The sequence below is a fragment of the Neopelma chrysocephalum genome, unplaced genomic scaffold (genome assembly GCF_003984885.1).
Source record: "Neopelma chrysocephalum unplaced genomic scaffold, ASM398488v2 Primary Assembly neopelma1_299, whole genome shotgun sequence".
NCBI lineage: Eukaryota > Metazoa > Chordata > Aves > Passeriformes > Pipridae > Neopelma > Neopelma chrysocephalum.
The window spans coordinates 1045124-1060174 of NW_020897961.1; the positions used below are offsets into that span (position 1 = coordinate 1045124).

At 45.8% G+C, this 15051-nt stretch overlaps 1 protein-coding gene and 1 long non-coding RNA gene across 6 annotated transcripts in view; one reads left to right on the forward strand and one right to left on the reverse strand.

Annotated features, from left to right (window-relative positions):
* The window catches only part of LOC113978231 (autism susceptibility gene 2 protein-like), a 397184-nt gene that overhangs the window by 224485 nt on the left and 157648 nt on the right, over positions 1–15051 (forward strand). The gene's annotated exons all lie outside the window — the stretch shown is intronic.
* On the reverse strand, positions 1282–3761 carry LOC113978235. Its single transcript, XR_003537516.1, has 3 exons — positions 3631–3761; positions 2614–3318; positions 1282–1489 (listed from the first exon to the last, which is right to left on the reverse strand). It is a non-coding gene; the product is annotated as an uncharacterized LOC113978235 (long non-coding RNA).

Sequence of the window (15051 nt, forward strand, 5' to 3'; positions counted from 1 at the left end):
ATGTTGAAAGAGTTTGTCTTGTGGCTCAGAATTAAGTTTGGAAGATCCAATGGGAACAGTCTCATGTTCAGGGTTTGTAACATGCCTTTAAAATGTGTATGTGAGTGATTTGCCATGGCCAGGCTGGGTTAGATGAGTTAAAGATGAGGGGGTTGATATGGTGGTCATTTGAGAGGAGGAGGAGGAGGAGGGAGTGTTTAATGTGTATCCCTAGCAGAGTTATTGAAGGGTTGTCTCAACAAAGGTAGTGTTGCATGTTTGTATATATGTTTTATGTATGTTATCTTTAGAAAATTATTCCAAAACATAGGTAGGTATGTCGTGCTCCAAGGCACACCTGAGACAGTGCTGTCCATGCCAGGCTCTGGCACACATAGGAATGGATATAAATGGGAAGCACAATTTCCAACAGAATAATTAGAACTACATTTATGAATGGGTCAGGGCTCTCCACTGAGACCCTGCTTTAAAATAATTAGTTATTTCCTCAACACACTTGTGAGCAGCCTGTGCTGTACTTTGCCAGGTTAAATATGCTAAGGCAGGATGCAAGCCTAGGAGAAAATAGGGATATTTAGCTTTCCATTATATATGGGCAAATAATAATACCTATGAAGATAAAAGCAGTGGCTACAGCAGTAGATAATGTGGGTTTTGTGATAAATACTACTAGGTTTACAATTTCTTCTGCCTTATCTCTCAAACACACCCTATGGTTTCCATGTCCTTCAAATCAGTGTGAAACAGAACCAAGTTGTGCTCTGAAAAGAGACAAGTAATTTGCAACACCCAAGTGATGTTTTAGGTGAAATAATGTAGAACATATTTGTATGTATGAATCACAGTCTTTTATTAATAACACAAAATGTAGCACTGTAAGTGTGGGACATATTGGTATTAACCTAGAAGTGTTCAGTTTGTAGGCTTAAAATCTGGACTAAGACACTGTAGTGTCTTACTGATGGCAAACACTGAAATGTTTAGTGTGGCAGTGTGCAGAAAATCCCCATTTTGATTCATTAGGGTTTATTCTTGGAAAAAAATGTGTAGTGGCATTTCACAACAGTTACAATGGAAATATGGAGGCACAAGAGGAAAATCCATCTTGTTTTGGTTTTAGGAACCAACAACTCTGTGTGAAATCATGATCAAAAGAAATGGATGTTGTGAGTGAACCTGCTGTCACAGGCATTTTATTAAGAATTTGAATTTACTGAGAGTCTTTAATTCATATTTATTAACAGTCCTAAGTGTTAACTTCTCATTTTAATAAAGGTCCTTTATTCCTACTCACTACAGAGCTTAGAGTGTAAAGTTCAGAGAAGGTTTCTGTAGTTGCTGGTTATAAACCCATCTCTCCCAACTCCTGGACTTGTGCTCAAGAGCAGTGCTGTTGATATTGTGAATTTCCAAAGTCAAAATCTCGGCTGATCTTTGGTCTTGTCATCTTTATTTATTTCTGCTTTGGTCTCTGAAGGTCAGTCACTCGCTGTGATGTGAGAAGGAAAAGAATGCAGGGATAAGAGGAATAGTGTTCTAATCCTTTCAATGCTGTTGTGGGAGCAACTTCTAACTTAATACCTGTTTCAGTTATTGACCCCATTTTGGGGAGGAATTCAATGTGTGCATTTTATTGATTGCTCAAACACTCGCCCACTTTGGGAAGCGAATTCCTGCCAAGTATCCTGGGTCAGTCTTCCATGAACAAGAGAATTGCTTGCTTTGAAATTAGTGGGATGAAGCCTGTTTGTACCTGACAGAGTTCTTCCAAAGCAAACATGTAACCCCATTTCTGATGGTGAGCAGTGTGGGTTTGGGTTGTTTTCCCTCAGCCATTTCCTCCATCAGTAATGATGCCTTGTATGATCTGAGCCAGGGTTCCCTTCACACATGCCAGTGTATTTAAACAATCACCTGCAATTTCATGTGGCAGGGGATGGAGCAGGGTGTTATGTAGGAAAATGCTGGGTAACACAGCTGCTCTGATGCAGCTGAACTTTTTTGACTGGACATGCTGGTGGTCCCAGAATTTCACTTCCATGGCCTGGCTATGGAGCAGCTGCTGCCCAGCCCTGGTGCCCAGCTCGGTTCCACTGGCCCTGGTGTAGGACTATAATGTGGCTGGTCCCTCCACAGCAACAGGTGTGAGTCAGACTGTGCTGCTGTGGCTTAGTGCAAGGCTTCTGCCACCTCCTGCTTTGGTGGAGTGCTTTTATTGAGCAGAAATGGATTTCTTTTGAGGGCACGCATGTCCTACATGAAGTGGTCTGGGAGCTCTCTTCATTCTACCAAATATTTCATGTTTTGGAGAGAATATGGCTTAAACTGTCCAGTCATTATGGTAACAGATGCCAGCAAATGTTGGTCCATTTGGAGCGATGACTGAATTTTTTCGTTCTTATAAAAAAATGCCCTATTTGTGTGTTTTGCTCTGTCTACCACTCTGGCTGCTCTCCCAAGAGGTGTCAGTGTATGGCAGCGATGGGAAAACAAACTGGGAGACAAACTGGTATGAAGGGAGTTCTCAGATCAGTGGCCTGAGTCTGTCTCACAGGCAGAAATTCAGAAACTCCAGGGGGATTGTCCCTAGATAAAGATAATGCCTGTACTTACCTCTATAAATCCCAGCGTACTTACTCCCCTCCTCCTGGCTGTTCCCTGGAGCCACAGGCAGAAGGATACCGGGTTTCTGCAGCATATCAGCAGTGCTGCTGGAGCTGGGAGGCGCTTTGGCTCCGGGTGGTTCATTGTTTGGGGACAATGACTGTGTGCAGAGCAGGGGCTGGCTCCTTCCTCGGCTTTGCGAGCAATTAAAGATGTTAAAAATAGGCAGCAGTGCTTCCAGCCCTGCCCGTGGGGATGAAAGCACGCCTTGTTTGTGTGCCAGCCAGATGCTGGTGCATCGGATTACATCTCTGCACAGATCCTTGTCCCTGTGTCCGTGTGAGTGCTAACAAATGCTGGTTTGGATGTGTCCCAGTAACTCCTGCAGCAGGGATCTGTCCCTCGCTGCCCCTCTGTGGTTCTGAGCTGACGGAGCGCTGGGGGGTTCGTTCTGGGCACTGGGAATGATGGAGGCCCCGTGATTCCCTGTTGCCTTTTGCTTTACAAGCCTCATATTTTGTGACTGTCCTCTTCTGTGGCACAGCTTTGCTAAAGCCACCAAGAGCCGCCGTTTCACTGGTACGTGCTGTGTCTGAGCTGCCTCAGATGATGCAGTCGTTTTTTTGGCCTGGTGACAATTTCAAGCAGATACATTTTCCTGTTCCTCTCATCTTCTGTGCTGGTTTTCCCGGTACAAAACACCCCTCTGTGAGCCTTGGAAAAAAAAAAAGGGGTGTGTTTTTCCCCTGATGAAAGGTTTCTGTCCTAGAACTATCAGCTACCCGGGAACCACAGATCAGAGCTGTCCCAGCTGGACTCTGAGTCCTTATGTTCATAGAGCAGCAGTGCTTTCCTCTCTCTCTGGCTCAGCACCATCCAGTGCAGGCTTCTGCCAAAACCTCTTACAGCCCTGGATCACTGGCTGTTTAGCAACAGCCTTTCAAGCTTTGAGAGAGGATGGAGTGGTGCCATGAGGCAAAGAGCCCTCCACTCCTCCTTCCTTCGTGTGAGAGAGGAGAAACTCACGCAGGAACTCTCACAGGAACAGTGGATCCAATTCATTTGCAGCCAAGTTCTGCAGGGTTTGTCCTGGGGATTTGTGAGCTTTGCAGAGCCAGAGCAGTGCCTTGTGTTTCCACGGTGCACAGCACGAAAAGGGACTGAGAGAAGAGTGAAATCCATAGTCATGGGTTTGGGTGTGGAAACCCCGGCCTGTCAGAGCATGTGGGTGATCCATTGTGACTTCACAGGACAAAAACTCCACGGGAAATGAGGTCAGGGTCTGGTTTTGCGTTAGTTACCCCAGGAACTCAGATATTTTAAATAGAACCAAAGGAGTGACTTTGGTGGGGGTCTGGGTGAAGGGAGACAGCACCCAAATCATGGAATCACAGAATATCTTGAGTTGGAAGGGAACCCCAAGGATCATCAAAGTCCAGCTCCTAGCCCTGCATAGGACCAAAGCTGCTGAGGACAGCAAATTTCTCTGAATGTGAGCAAGAATTGATTCCTCTCAGCTCTTGGGCCCTCTCAGACTTTCTCTTCCAGTGTTTCTTTGGGAAGCCACGTTCCAGGAAGTCAGGGATGTTTCTGTTTGGTGGCCTCTCCAGGGTGGCTGCAGAGTGTCCCCGTGCTGGTGGCTCCGCAGGGTCAGAGGTGCCCCAGGAGACCTGGGGCTGTGGGCTCCTGCTCTGCCCAGTGACAGGATGAAAAGGTGAAAGGGGGAGCAGAGGGTTTGTCTGGGGATTTTTTCCTTTGACAAGTCACTTGTTTCTATTTACAAGCTCTACCAGTGTTTTAATGGGGGTAATTATCCTTGACCAGGTAGGTGTAATGGACTGCTGCCTCTCCAATGGCTTCTCCTCTGTGATTTCCCTGCTTGGCACTGGGATGGCACCGTGAGAGCTGGGAAGGGAACAGCCAGGGTGGAGCCCAATATAAGAATGATATGAAGCCATTAGAGAGTGTCCAAAGGAGGCCACAAGGATGGGGAAGGGCCTTGATTTGAAGCCGTATGAGGACACTGAGGGCACTTGGTGTGTTCGGCTGGAGCAGAGGAGACTGAGGGGAGACCTCACTGCAGTTCCAACTGCCTGGGCAGGGGCAGAGGAGGGGCAGGGACTGAGCTCTGCTCTGGGGGGGACCAGGGACAGCACCCAGGGAATGGCTGGAACTGTGTCAGGGCAGGGTCAGGTTGGATCTCAGCCAAAGGTTCTTCCTCCAGAGGCTGGTTGGGCACTGACCAGGCTCCCCAGGGCAGTGGGCACAGCCCCAAGGCTGCCAGAGCTCGGGGAGGGTTTGGATGATCCTCTGGGGCACAGGGGATGTGGATCTTGGGGCTGGGCCTGTGCAGGGCCAGGAGTTGGACTGGATGGTCCTTGTGGGTCCCTCCCAACTGAGCATATTCTCTGATTCTGTGACTGTAGCGTGGCCGGATGACAGCAGGGTCCTGCACTGCTCTCAGAAGCTCCCTGCAGCCTTGGCATGTTGGGATTTGTGTCTTCACTGCATTAAAGCAGTTAGTGGGTTCAGGGAGTATTGTAGGGGTTGTGTATATACTGTAGGGGACTGTCCTGGAAGTTTATTGCTCTGCTGCAGGCCTGCCATCTCCTCAGACAGCCTGGGACTCTGTGCTGCTCAAGGGAAGGTACCCCAAAACGTACTTTTGGAAGCCCAGGGTGCAAAAGCACAGACCACAAGCTCTGATTGTAGCCCCAGAGGGAACTGTGAGCAGCACTGTTCAATTTATCGTATTATGTCACATTTTCATTCCTAAACCCCAGTAAATCCTTAACAGTGTTCCTGGAAACAGCCTCTCATTCTCACTTGATTGTATTTTACCTCCAAAGATGCTCTTTCTCTCAGACGTGTGGTGCTGGCCATGGTGAGAAATTTGGAACAGCTGAAAATATCTGTGTATTAGAAATTTATTTACTGTCACTGTGTCTGTAATCTGTGCTGTGGACATTTCCAGAGATTGTGTTGCTGCACTGCAGAGTTTTAGAAAGCTCTGCAGAGATTAAATGTTTAAAAAGAAATATTTTTAATCATTGGTGAAAGTGGTGGATGGTTTTCATTAGGTGGTAATATTGCTGGTGATAAATTAACAGTATGAAGATGATTTAAGAATTGCATTGTCTGAACTTGGGATTTCAGACGTGACAAATCTGGGTTCTGCCTCATTCATAGATTTGGCAAATCAAATTTATCCAAAGAGCGTGAACTCTATTTTTTGAAATTTTCCTGCACTGAATACCTCCAAATAAAGAAAAATGCTCTTCATATCCCTTCATTAACATGTAGTGTGCCATGACAGATTTATGAAAGACGTCTGGGTGCTGGAGTGCCCTGGTGCTTTATCCCATTTGGTAAATAGCATGGTGATGTGCTGGGCACTCAACTTTCATTCTCGGGGCCATTCATCATCCTGCTGTGTGACTCCAGCCTATTGCACTCCTTTGTCTCAGTTTACCTGTGTATGAAATGTTGGTACCATCTCCTCCCACTCTTGTGAAATGTAATTAAGTTAATGCTTGAAAGTACAGTTTAAGTACAAGCTGCAGCTGTTATTTGCTAAGGTTTTGATGCATGTAAGGAAAAAAGTCCTTCTTGGTCCATCTCAGTTTGGGGTTTATTTTTGGTTTCTGCCTTTTTTTTAGTTCTTTTTATCTCCTTCTATGTCTGTTACAAGAAAGTCAGGAGAATGTGACATTGAGTGAGTGACACCAGAGCTGGTGGAGGCAGGAGGGGCTCTGGGTGTGAGCAGTGATGCTGGAGATCATTAACACTGCTATTTATATCTGTAAAAACCAGGTTTCAAGGGGAAACATCGAGGCTTAGCGTTGCTAATTATACAGCTGTTAACTAATCTAACAGTGATCCTAATTCCACCAAACCTTGGCACTGGCACTTTATGGCCCTGTGTGAGGGAGCTGGGGCAGCACTGAGCCCAGCCTGGGGCACAGCAAGGCTGTGTCCACCTTCAGTACAGCCTCTTAGAAAGGGTAAGGGCACCTGGGCTGGGGGTTTTAAGGAAATCTCCAATTACTCCTGAAGTCAAAATGACAGAGCAGGAGTTACTGGAGGATTTGACAGCTGCTGAATCCTCAGAGTCACTCTAGATACACATACAGTGTTTGCATTATTAATCTAATGTCTTTGCACTTTTGGTGTCTTCTGTGGAAGTATTGCCTCAAGGATCTATCTGCATAAATTTAATGCTAAGATCAAGGTCTTTATTTCCATTTAAAGGCATAAATTAGAAAGCAATCTCACTGAAAAAGTCTGATCAGTCACAGGATCAAATGGATTCATCAGAAGTGTGTGATGCTCTCTCTTGTCACCTTCCCTGCTCCTGTGTTGAATCCCTTCCATATTTTTGAAGTTTGAAATCATTGAAGTGACCTATTTTCCTGTTCATATTGTCTGTTTGCATTTCCCCCTGTTTGCAGGTGGGAGATGCTTGAAGGGAAGACGAAGGGCTGTACCTCAGGCAGCCCAGCCTCCCATGCCTCCCTCATTCCACCAAGAAGCTCATGAGTAGGCAAACAGGGGCTTAAAGGCCCTGAGAGCTTTGAATTATTGTCAGAGAGCTGGTTGTGTACACATTGACCTTATTATAACATTTACAGCTTCAAGGCAAAAGCAAAGCCTGCAGCAGGCAGGTTTCTATTCGGGACCAGGAGCAAGGAGTCTGCTTCCTGCACTTGCTGGTGTTCCTGTTGTTAGTTTTCATGTGTTAGTGATTACCTTTACCTCCTCTTTTCTCTAGTATTATTTGATCCTCACTGAGGGCGAGAGGAGGTGGCCCAGGGGAGGGAAAAGCAGTTCAGGCCAGGGCATGGCATATGTGTGAAAAGCTTTTCATGTTTGCTTGCTCAAGTGCATGAGTTAAGCAAATTGCCTGGCTGAAAATGTCTCGTATTTGGGATGTTCAGATTTATTTTTTTTTATTAGTTTTTACTTTTTAAAAAGAAAATTAATTATGTAAAGCACTTTTCATCTCCACACCTCTCATAGTTTTGCTGTTGTGTTACCTAGGTTTCCATGCATTATGTGGGGATCCATTGCCTCCAGTCCTGACGACCCTTCCACGATCACTGCCTGACAGAAGTCCTCATTTTCTCCCTTCTTTCCCCTCACCCTCCATCTCAGCTTCCACAGATCAAAGGAGAGCTGTAGTTTATTTTTAAATTTGGTGTTTATTAAGTAAAAGGGACAGTATAATGTCATTATGGATGGCATCCTTTAATGCTGCAGAGCAGCAGCTGTTGTCCCCTTCTCTGCTCACAGAGGCCCTGATTGCTTGACAGAAAGTCTGTGATCTGTGTCCTGACTTTTTCACTTGAAGAAAGCAGAAGCCATCCTTAGGAAAGCACAAAGGATTTAAATATCATGTGTCTGTTAGTTGGTGTTTTGGGAATAAATACAGACTGTCTTGCTAGAAGTGCAGTATGCTGATCTGAATTTGGGTCTGCTGTTGTGTTATGGAATGGAGCTGTTACTCCCCACTGCTGTGTTTACCTGCAGTGTGTCTGCAGGTGAGAGGAGTGACAGTCTGCCCGTATCAAAATGGGGAATGTTGCCACTCTTTTCCTTAGTTCCTGGTGTTCATTGTTAGAGGAGGTGACCAGAAGATGTGGAATGAAGAGGAGAAAGTATCTCACACTCATATTCTATCAGATCACACAGGGAGAAGCAAATGTGCTTTTATTTTTTTTTCCTAGTACTGCCAAAATATTTGTGATGCCCTCTTTGCTGGAGCAGGGTTTTTGCAAGCCATTCCACAGAGCGTGCAGCTGCTGGGTTTTGTAGATACCTCGTGTATGTTCAGAGGAGCTAGAAACAGTGATTTGACTGTCTTACCCTTTTTTTACCCTGCAGCATTTCCTTCATCCCCTTGGGTACTTGTCCACCCATAGCCTTGTGTTTCCAGAGGTACTCAGTGAGGTATAATTCTGCTTTGTGAACTCCAGGTCTTGGCTGTTTTCACATGTCCCTATCGCAGCCTTCCTCATCAGCAGGTGTCATTGCAACCTCAGGACTGTGCTTCTATCCCCTGACTGATTGAGCCCAAATCCACAATCATTTTGAGGCAGCCATCCAACCCTTCTAGGGAATATGTTACACTTTTCCCAGAGGAAAAGTGCTCACAAGACAGATTTTGCACAAGGCAGAGCTGTACCAGCAAATCCCCACGCCCTGCTCGGGTCCGCTGGGAGCCCCAGCTCGAGCTGCTGCAGGGGATGTGTGTGTTCACTTACTTCCCTAATGCAAACAGGAGTCTGAGGGATCACCCTCATATTCTTCCTGTAGGGCATTCTGAGCTAATGGAACTGATACATCTGGCCTCCTCCTGCTTTTCTAGCCCATGTATCTTCTTTCCAGCTGCTTGTACTGGAACCGGCAATCCCGTGCCTTCATCTGCTCCCCACATGTGACAGCAGGGAGGGCAAGGACCAGAAATCAGGCTCTGAGCAGCACAGGCTCCTGAAGGTGCTCATTCCCTTTCTACTCTAAATGGAAACCAGTGTCATGATTCACCAACTATCTGCAGAGACCATTTAGGCAACGTGAAAGCTGGGATTGCAGATGCATTCCTTTGAAAGCCTGTGAGCATGTTCTGTTTTTCCAGGCTGTGTCCTGGGATGTCAGAGGGAGTAACCTGGGCCCGAGCAATGGGAATCTCTAGCTGCCTGAAACCAAGCTTTGCTGTCTGAGTGCAAACAGTAATGGTAAAAGCAGTCAGACAATGGAATAAAATGGAGTAAAACAAAATCTTAAAGCTGGGGAGCCTTAGGCATGACTATGACAAAGGAGTTTCTTGTTCCTTGTCTGTTTTCTGCTAGAGTAGCTTTGTTCAAATTAGTTCAAACTAAGGTCTCTAAGGTAACAAAAAGGCTCCATAAAAGAACTAATTTTAAAAAAAAGTGTAAACATCCTCATCCTTGTGCAGTTGGACACATCCCTGAAGAAATCTTGCTGTGTGTCTTTGCTTGCTGCTGGTGCCTAATGAAAATATACCAATTATAACACTAAGGTTGCTATTATATAAATAAAGCAATGTGGTTCTGTTTAAAGAATTAATAGGTGCTCCAGTAGCAGCCTTGTCGTCCCAGCTGGAAGGAAAATGTGGAATCTAATGTCAATTGGGATATTTTTCCCTCTCCAAAACATCTTGGTCCTTCAGTGGAAAAAGCGGTGGAGAAGCACTGACCTAGATCATCTTTCCTATCTGGCTAAAGTCCAGAAGTGCATAATTGTATAAAAAATGAAAGATAAAAGGAGGAAATTATATCAGAAGAGGGCTTAATTTTCTGTAATTTAGCTTGAAAGTTCATGTCCAGTAATTCACTTTGCTGCCTTTTTTTATTCAGCTCTAGTTCTGCTGTCCTGCTGGGTGATGTGTAAGAGGACTCGTTACTTCTTAATTCAGTAATTTTCATACTGGACTTCACAGATAACTGGTAGAATTCATTTTACTCACTGGCTGGTTCCATACAATATGTGCAGTGGATCAAGTCTGTAGATGTGCCCAAAATATGCTGCCCTTCCCAAGGAGGCTGATTATCAAACTTGATGAATTTGTGTGGAGCTGCGTGTCACAGAGCCCGAGCACACAACACACTGCTGCTCCTCTTCCTTGTCTTTTCCCTTGGAAAATGTGACCAGCGAGTGGCAATGCTGTTGAATGCTGCTTTTATTAGCAGCAGCTTGTGTGGGGATGTTGTCCCATCCTTTTGGGTCATCTCTCCCATGTGCTTTGCAACAGTGTTGAAGCCAATGAATAAAAACATTCAGGGGGGAAACAAGAGTCATTTGTGAGGAGCTCTTTGCCTGCTTGCTTTTCAGAGCTGGGTGGCTGAAGAAGTAGTGATGTTGAAACACATCAGTCCTTTTTCTGGATTCCATTTTTCTGGGTCTAAATGGGTTCTGTTATAGAAAAACCAATGCAAAGTTTGCTGCTGCATTGACTGTCCTGGGCCAGAGTTAGGAACTACCGAGGGCTTTATCAATGCCCATCAGAAAGTAGTGCACAACAGGAAAACCTTAGTTGGTATTTGCTTTGCTACAATGAAAAAGTAGTTTAGTTTCGTGGCATGGAGTTTGTACAGTCTGAAGGAAGTAGAAGCCTCTGTAGAAGCTTTGAAGGCTTCGACACTTGCAGGAATAGCACATATGAGAAGCGAAGCTCCAAAGATACTTTAAAAGGTGTAGTTATTGTAGGGCCTAGCTTATCCAAACCCCTGATTCTGGTATCTCCCAAAGCCATTCAAATCAAGCTCAATGTTGCTGCATTTCAGCAGTGGGGAGAATGTAGGAAATTCTGGTGATGAGCAGCAAGTCCAGCAGCGTGGCTTAACCAAGGATGAGAAAAAAATCCTGTTTCCATTTCTTACTTTCACCAAGAGATATTTGAGTCCTAACACTGAGCATTTGGGGTCATGCCCTCAGATGATGGTGTAGCTGTTGGCTTAGCAGCTTATTATTTGTGTCCTGTTCCCTGTGTCCTGTCTAAATGGCAAAGAGGATGAGGGTACTTGTTGGGACACCAAAGCCAGGAGAGAGGATGCTTTGTGTCCCAGTCTCCTTCTGCAAGGATGTATTGGCAGGGGAGGATGACCTGCGTGCTGGAGACCCAGGTAAATTAATTTCTCTCTGCAGGGGCTTGCAAACCAGTTTTTCCAAGACATGTGGCCTAGATATCAGGAGAGATCTCTGTCTTTGCTGTCAGTGCTGTTTAAATGTCAATGAAGAGTTAAACGCAACCCAGAGCAGGGGTGTAGGTGTGGGGTCTGCCCAGCCATCACAGCAGGCTGTGCATCAGCAGGGGGGAAAATCCTGCCTACAGCCCTGTTACCTGGCAACAGGGAGTGTGATATTGGGGTCAGCAGAGAATTACTTGAACCTACAAACACTCGGTTGTCCTCGGCATAGCTCTGACTCCTAAGGCAGAGTTCAACTGCACTGTGACAGCTGCCAGGAAAAACACGCTCCGAAGGCTCCGTGGGTGCCATGGGTGTCCCTGGGTGCTGCCATGGCCCTGCACCACTGATGGCATCTGGAGGGGACCCCTGGGGTGAAATGGAGCCTTGTGAGCAGTAGTTGAGAGCCAAACCAGCGTTTCATAGTGGCGCGGGGGCACGGGCAGCGCCTCCAGCCCACACAGCTGAGGGTGTGCCAGTCGGGATTTTCCCTGTTGGCTTGGCAGCAGATGGCACAAAGTCCCCTCCTGGCCGGCGTCAGGGGTGGTTGGTGTTGGCTTTCTCAGCTGTACATCTCTGGAGTCATTGTTTAATTCTCTTTCTGTCCTACAACAGGGATCTCCTGGCAGTTCAGTGTCGGGCTGTGCCCTGTGTCTCCCCGACGTATTCTACACTGGCACAGAGACGATCCTGCTCTAATAACTCATATATAATTCAGAACCCTGAGGTTTAGGGATTAGCCAGGTTATGCAAAAACTATTTTTTTCCCCCCAGACTCATTTGCATATTAACTTTCCTGTGCATTGCTGATTTGGTTCTGGTGAGGTTCATCCTGTTGCTAGGAGGGATAAGCAATGAGACACTGAAGAATTATTCAGAACGACTGCAGAGGCAAGAAGTTAATACTGCTCTCGTTTGTGTTTGGACAGCTGTCATGTAATTTAAAAAGGCTCTGGAAACTCTAGAAGCTTTTCCTTCAAGAAAACTCTAGGTGAGTTTTTAAAGCCTGGATGGTACCCCTGGTTCTGAATGCCAGAGTTCTCCATTGCAATGGGAACAGCAGAGCTCCTATAGGACCTGCACCTGGAAGGGTGCTTATGGCAGATCTTTCTCTGAAATAGAAATCCACTGGAAAACTCATTAGCTTATAAATAAGTGGGAATAGGAATAATCAAGTCAGTGTGTAGAAGAAATACCTTTCCTTTCCAGGCAAACTGGGACTTCATCTAGAAGCTTTCTTCTGTCTTCTTCGATTAATACGAAAAGCCTTGGCTGCTTATAAATGTTGGTTGCATTTGGTGCTCAGCAAAGTTTGCCTTTTAAAGGGATGCTTTTGGTCAGTTGTCACCCAATTCCTTTATGTCATGTTTATGTAAGAAGGACATGCTATTTTTAGAAACTTAATGTAGATATCAGTATGCTGGGAGATGAGGCTGTGCTCCAAGAGAAGGATGTACCAGCATATTTACTACACAGCATAAACGGAGCATTTGTGTGTGGTGTGTCCTGGGAATACCAGAAGCAAAAGCACTGCCCTAAGCAGTGTCCACCTGGTGCCTCATCAGCCCCTTTAAATGTGGGGTTTAGGACATATACAACTATGGGCATCATCCAGAAATTGCAAGATGCTGGTGCTCAAAATTACCAGCGGTACTTCTGTTTTTTTTTTTTTAAATGTAATCTTAACAATTTTTGATTCTCTTTGTTTATGGATTTTGAACTTTTGCTGTGCTCTCAGACCATGTGTTAAACTTTTCTGCCAGGAGAGCTGAAACGTGCTTTCTGCTGTTGTTGAAATGAGAACAAGCATTCTTTTATGCTTGCTGACTCCAGGAGCCTTCCTTGAAAAGCACCACTAAATATTTTCAGGTTTCAGGAAAGAGCAGCATTTATCATCTTGGGAGCTGTCTGCCTATACCATATTCATGCATGAGCAGAGATACCCCATTTTATTGCCCATGTGTGTGCTGCAGTTTGCCAGCTCAGATGTGTCATCTTATTCATTTGGTAGCATATCTCTAAGGCATATTTTTATAGATAAGGCAGTAGAGAACATCACAGGTAGATGTACAGAAATGTGTTTGGGCTGTGAACAGATACCCTCCAAATGCACTTACCTACAGCTGTAGGTAAGAACAAAGAGGCTCAGCAAATGTGTTTCATGATTTGGTATATCCCATTCCTTCCCTCCTCCCTCCCCTGCAGTTGTATAAGTAGTTTTGATGGCAGCTGCTGGATTAGACCCAGAAGCTTAAAAGATTAAAGAAACCCCTAAAAGCAGCGAGGAGGAAGTGAAGGATCCGTTTGTCTGAAGGTTTGTGTTTTCATAGTGATGGTTGAGAAGAAAATTGCAAACAGGCCCTGCCCTGCAGCCGGGACTCGCAGCATCTGGGCGAGCAGGGGGAGGGTGTCCGGGCCAGCCGGGACCTGCCGGGGCTCCTCCTGTGCCGTGTCACATCCCGGTGCTGGGGGGTGACAGTGGCAGTCCCCAGCCCCTTCCCTCCTCGCCGCTGGAGCACACAGGCTCACTGAGTGCTCTGCTCCTTGGCTGTCCTGAGTTCTTTATGGAGAGAGAGGAAACTCGGAAATTAAAACACAAAAAAACCCCTCGGAAATTAAAACACAACGAATGGCTCAATGAGCTCCAGATCTTGAATTTTCATGCTGTAGTAAACTGTGCTGCTGCTGCTTACACTGTGTGTCAGCTCTCCAAGGAACGCTGTTTTTAATGAATGTATTTCTTGTCCAGGTGGTTCCAGTCAGTGTCGGGGCAGAGGGGGACACAGCATCTTTCACCAAAGTCAGGCTGAGGTCTGATTCCTTGCCCCCATTTCCCTTTACCCCCACCCACCCTCCTTAGCCCCAAACCTAGAAGCAGCTGTTTTAAGGAGGGATTTTTTTTTAATGTGGTCTTTTGCTATGTAAAACATCTGCTGCTTTCTGGCTGATCCCTAAACATTACTGATGGGGTGTATAATCAAACCGGGGGGCTTCAAGAATGTAAGCCAGTCTTGCCTTTGTCATTCTAAGCACAGTCGTTTGCAGCACAGACTTATCTGGTGTGGATGAAAGACAAGACCCGGGACACCCAAACCGGGTTGCTGGGGCAGGGAGTGCTGCTGAGGACCTTAACATTATTAACATTAATCTAATCTTTCCGTTTGTCAAACAGATTTTTGAGTATATGGAGACAGCTTACCCAGTTCTTAAGACAGTGCTCCCAGATCAGCTTGTAGTTTGTTCTGTAATGCCATGTGGATTTGCTGGGATTTTCAAGTAAATACATTATGTATATGGCTTACAGATTGCTTAGGCTGTCTCCATCAATAATTAAAATGAGGGAGGGGACTGTTCTGCAGTTTTCTTTTCCTCATCCTTTTTACATGTCTGTTTTAATCTTTCCTCTCTTAGGATGGGGAAGATAAACGTGTGGCAGGGGAGAGCGTGTCAAAGACAAGAGCTGAATGTTTTTCCAGCAGACAGGAGCTCGTGGCACATCACTGCAGTGCCAGCTCACAGCATCAGCCTGACCTTTGCCATTCTCTTTGCAGACACTTTGATTCAGCCTTGTCAAGCGCTGCCAACCTGCTCTCTGGGCTGTTAAAACAAGCACCCCTTTCCTGCTGAGACAGGACACAAAGTGTCACCTTTGAGCCTTGTGGCAAGCACGGTGCTGTGCTGTTCAGGGGGCCAAAGCAGAGGGAAAAGGTTTGGTTGGATTTGGTATTGCTGTGCTGAGTGT